Here is a 5,965-nt window from a genome sequence, read left to right as displayed (position 1 = left end):
TAGTAAAGGCATGATAATCAACAACCAACCCTATCTAAGCATTCTTTGATAAATACCCAATGCTAAACTACACCAAATGGACAGATTCAACGGATGCAATAATAGATAACCTAAAACGAAGTTAAAATACAAAATAAATTCAAAACGAAAAAAACAAGATTTGAAGTGATGCATACTGGAGTGTGCTAAGATCGATGGAAGTGTAATGTGCTGCTTGTGATGACAAAGTGCAAGTAGCATACCTGTTAGAGTAACAATATGAGAGTAGAGATGGTGAAAAGTATAAAGGGATGAGGTACTGTTCTATTTATAGTCATGTGAAAGTGAGGGTTTCAGGAGGCAAGTGCGGCCACACAATTTCAAGTACGGTCCGCACTCTATTACCTCGACAACAATGAAGCACGTAGTTGTGCCGTCCGTACTTTTCCAAGTGCGACCGCACTTCTGACACTTTAGTTCAACCACTTCTTTGATAGTGTGCTTTTGCGACCATATAATTCATGATCATCCTCAATTTTACACTGCGCTGTTGGGAGAAAAGTTCAGAGGACATTCACTTTAACAACTTAGACAATATTTGTTATTGTGGTCCGCAGATGCGCCGCACAAAATCTTCTACGATCTGCAGCCCTTCTTCTGTGGCCGCACTAAGAAAGGTGTGGCCTGCATTTTTGCAATGTATGACACAACTTCAGCTATCATTGCACATCTAACACTGATTGCAGCACACTTCAAATCTAGTTAAAACATCAAACAACATCTAATTAAAAGAGAAAAAAAAGGAAAAGAACTTGGATTGCCTCTCAAAAAGTGCCTTATTTAACGACGTGGCACGACGCAATATCCTAGCATCCTCAAGTCAAAATAAAGAACCACCACCACGTGGCTCTCACCAACTTTTCCCAAATAGTGCTTCACCGGGTGACTATTGGCTTGAATTGTTTCATTGTTCTTGTTCTTCAAGTCCAAGGCACCATAAGGTGTCACACCAACAATTTCAAATAGACCACTCCACTTTGACTTGAGCTTCCCGGGAAACATTCTCAACCTTAAGTTGAACAACAATGCTAGATCACCGGCCTTGAAATCCTTGTTCCAAATATACTTGTCATGAAGATATTTCATATTTTCTTTGTACAAGGACACACTTTTATATGCATGATACCGGAACTCATCCAATTCATTCAAGTGAGCAACTCTCAAGATAGCGGCTACATCCCAATCAAGATTCAATTCATTCAAGGCTCACATTGCCTTGTGCTCTAGTTCCGATAACAAGTTTTTCGAACACCAACCGTTATGGGGACATTCCGTTAGGTGTTTTATAAGCCATCCTATATGCCCATAAAGCATCATCAAGCTTCTTAGACCAATCTGTCCGATTTGCATTCATCGTCTTTGACAAAATACTCTTTATCTCCCGGTTAGAGTCTTTCACTTGACCACTAGCTTGTGGGTGATAGGGAATTGTCACTTTGTGAGTAACACCATACTTGCCAAGTAAAGTGTCGAAAGCCTTGTTGAAAATGTGACCCTCTATCACTTATGGTTGCTCGTGGAGTACCAAATCTTTTAAAAATATACCTCTTCAAGAAATCTACCACACTCCTTGCCTCATTATTGAGTAAGGCAATGGCCTCAACTCAATTAGACACATAATCCACCGCGACCAAAATGTTGTTGTTTCCACAATAACTCAAGGGGACATGAATTTAATACCCCAAACATCGAAAATATCAATCTCCAACATGGCTGTAAGGGGCATCTCATGTTTCTTTGAAATTCCACCGGCCCGTTGACATTCATTACATCTTTTCACCAGCTCATTTGCATCTTTGTAGTGAATGGGCCAATAGAAACCACAACTTAGGACTTTAGCCACCATTCCCTCTCCACCATGATGTCCACCATATGGCGAAAAATGACAAGCCCCAAGAATATCCCCTTGCTCTTCCTCCGGCACACACCTCGGAATCACCCCATTTGTGCAAATCCGGAAAAGGTACGATTCTTCCCAATAGTAATATTGACATTCCCTCTTGAGCTTCTTTCTTTGGTTTGAAGAGAACTCATCCGGAATGATACCACTCATAAGAAAATTTTCCAAATCCGCGAACCACGGTACCTCTTTCATTGAAAGTGCCAAAAGTTGCTCATCGGGGAAAGATTCATTGATTTAAAGGCCATCACGTGCCCCCCCCCCATCCTCCAAACGAGACAAGTGGTCCACCACTTGATTTTCACTACCCTTTTTGTCTTGGATGTCAATATCAAACTCTTGCAACAAAAGCACCCATCTCATCAACTGGGATTTAGATTCCTTTTTGCTCATAAAATAGCAATGTGCCGCATGATCCGTGTGGAGAATAACTTTGGCATCCATCAAATACGGGCAGAACTTATCAATAGTAAACACAATAGCAAGGAGCTCTTTCTCCGTAACTGTATAATTGACTTGGACACTATTCATGGTATTACTAGCATAGTAAACTAGATGAAAATTTTTGTTAAGATGTCGCCCCAAAACAGCCCCAACCAATATATAACTTGCATCACATAGGAGCTCGAACGAAAAACTCCAATTTGGAGATGTGATGATAGGATTAGTTGTCAACTTGAGCTTTAGTTGTTCAAAAAGTCTCATATCGTCATCATTGAAATTAAACTTGGCATCTTTCTCAAGCAGTTTGCACAAAGGGCTCACCACTTTAGAAAAATCTTTGATAAATCACCGATAGAATCCCTCATGACCCAAGAAAATCCGCACACCTTTCACCAAGGTGGGAGTGGAAGCTTAGAATTGACTTCAATCTTCGCCTTGTCCACTTCAATACTATTCTTTGAAATCTTATGGACAACGACAATGCCTTCTTTAACCATTAAATGACATTTCTCCCAATTGAGTACCAAATTTGTTTCCTCATATCTAGCCAACACTTTGTCCAAATTAGCAAGACAATCTTCAAATGAATCTCCAACCACCGAAAAGTCATCCATGAAGATCTCAAGGTAGTCTTCTACCATGTCCGTGAAGATAGCCATCATACACCGTTGAAAAGTCACGGGTGCATTAAATAACCCAAAAGGCATCTGTATGAAAGCAAAAGTACCATACAGACAAATAAAAGTGGTTTTCTCTTAATCTTCTGTAGCAATAAGAATTTGGTTGTAGCCCAAGTAACCATCAAGAAAATAATAGAAACCACGGCCGGCCAACCTATCAAGCATTTGATCCATGAAAGAAAGTGGAAAGTGATCCTTCCTTGTGACTTTGTTGTACTTATGATAATCCTTACAAACTATCCAACTGGTGACCATTATTGTAGGGATCAACTCTTTCTTATCATTGGTAACAATTGTCATGCCCCCCTTCTTTGGAACATATTGGACGGGAGAGGTCCAAGAACTATTAGAAATGGGGTAGACAACCTCGTTATCCAACCACTTGATAATCTCCTTTTTGACCACCTCTTGCATAGCTTCATTGAGTTTTCTTTGATGTTCAACGGATGGTTTGGCACCATCTTCATTTGATTTTATGCATGTAAAATGAGGGGATTATACCCATAATGTCCGCAAAAGTCCACCCAACAGCTTTCTTTCTCTTTTCCAACATCGTCAATGCGGAATCAACCTGCACGTTAGTCAAACAAGAGGAAAGAATAACCAGTAAAGTAGAACGAGGTCCATGAAATTCATACCAAAGGTGAGGTGGCAATGGTTTTAACTCCAATGTTGGTGGCTCTTCAATAAAGGGCTTTGTAGGAGGAATCTTCCTATTCTCAAGATCCAAAGACAACTTTTAAGGAGCATAGTTGTAAGACCCCATTCCTTGAATAGAGTTTACACATTCCATGAAATCATCCATCTTATCATCATCAAAGTTGAGCAAAATGGCCTTCAACATATCACCAAACATTTATTGTATCACTTGTGTCATCAATAATGACATTGGTCACAAAGTCCACAAAAGAACACACTTCATTGCTATCTGGTTGATGCATAGACTTGCATACATGGAATACCACTTGTTCATCACCAACCCAAAAAATGAGTTCTCTGGCTTCCACATCACAAAGGGCCTTACCCATAGCAAGGAAAGGCCTCGCAAGAATGATAGGAACTTCATAGTCCACCTCACAATCTAGAATCACAAAGTCCACCGGAAGGATTAATTTATCAACTCGAACCAAAATATCCCCAATCACTCCAAATGGCCTCTTAATAGTACGATCGGCCATCTGCAACCTCATGGATGTGGATCTTGGTTTCCCAATCCCCAAAGTTTTTTACACCAACTAGGGCATCAAATTGATACTCGCCCCAAGATCACCAAGAGCTTTAGCAAAAATGTCACTTTCAGTTGTACAAGGGATCGTGAAAGCACGGGGTCCTCCAACTTAGGAGCCATGGAATGAACAATTTCACTCACTTGATGAGTAACCTTAATAGTTTCAAAATTCATCGACCTCTTCTTGGTCACGGGATCTTTCATATACTTGGCATAACCGGGTATTTGTTCCAAGGCTTCCACCAATGGCACATTGATTGAGAGACCTTTCATTATTTAAATAAACTTCTTGAATTGATTCTCACCATTTTTCTTAGCAAGTCTTTGAGGATAAGGAGGTTGAGGCTTTGGCAAGGGTGCCTTAGCCTTTTTCACTACCGGTTCGGGTATGTCGATAATGTGTTCCCTAGACAGGTTAACCTCTTCTTGGGTCTCTTCCACGCTATCATCAATATCAATCTAAACCGCATCATGCACTTGAACATCATTGCTTGGGATTTCCTCCTCTTGGATAACTTGGTCATCATCTACAAGTTGCCTTTCATTTGAGGTGGGTGCATTCCTGCCCCTTCCACTTCTTGTGGTATGCACCATAGCATGCCCCATATTGTTACCATCCTTTGGGTTTACCACCGTGTCACTTGGTAATGCTCCATAAGGACGAGTATTAAGAGCTTGAGAGATTTTCCCCATTTGGACTTCAGGATTACGGATTGATATAGTATGTGAGGCAAGTTGGGCTTCCGAATCTGCATTCTTTGAACATGTTCACAATACGTCCCATTTCATTGTTTGAAGAACTTGAACCATGGGAAGGATAAGGAGGTGGGTTGCTTGGTTGTTGGTACATTGGGAGCATTTGAAAATCCGAACCTCTATTTGCATGATTGTTATTGTTTCCCCCAATTTCCTTGATTGTTTCCTTCCCAATTCCCTTGGTTATTGTTATTGTTATGACAATTATCTTGATTGTTAGAACCCCAATTGCCTTGGTTACTTTGAGAACACCATTGATTTTTATTGTAGCCTTGAAAATTGCTCTGTTGCCCTTGGAAATTGTTCATAAATTGTACCTTTTCTTCTTGCTCTTGATAAGATTCATCTTGATCATAGCTACCATCATCTTGTGCATAATTCTCCACTCGGGATTGAAATTGTGGGCCTTTAATCCTCTTCTTGTTGACCAAGACATTCACTCCCTCCATAGCATGAATTTGCTTACGAGCTTGGGATTGATGAAGTTGGGCCTTAGCAAGTTGATTAATGGTTATGGTTAATTCGGCAAAAGCTTGCCCATGGTCTTGCAACTCTTTGTGTAGATGAATCATGTTGGAATCACCTTGGGAAACATTAGCCCAGGATTGCTAAGCGTAAGATGTTTCCGCCATCTCATGAAGAATCTCACATGCCTCCGCATAAGGTGTTGTCATAAAATTTCCTCCAACCAATTGATTGACCACACATTGATTTGTAGTATTAATACCACGGTAGAAAGTTTGTTGGATCATATTGTCGGTCATATCATTATTCGGGCACTCCTTCATCATTGTCCGATATCACTCCCAAATTTCATGTAAAGGTTCATTGGGCTCTTTCTTGAAAGACAATATTTCATCCCGTAGAGTAGCCATGTGCCCCCGGGGGGGGGGGGTAGGGGGGGGGTAATATAGAAAC

The 5,965-nt window shown here is 40.6% G+C and overlaps 1 pseudogene; it reads right to left on the bottom strand.

The window, feature by feature from the left end:
• LOC109227853 lies at nucleotides 616–4,564 on the bottom strand (annotated as a pseudogene).

Source organism: Nicotiana attenuata, chromosome 6, assembly GCF_001879085.1.
Source record: "Nicotiana attenuata strain UT chromosome 6, NIATTr2, whole genome shotgun sequence".
Taxonomy (NCBI): Eukaryota; Viridiplantae; Streptophyta; class Magnoliopsida; order Solanales; family Solanaceae; genus Nicotiana; species Nicotiana attenuata.
This window is presented reverse-complemented; position numbering and strand designations above follow the sequence as displayed.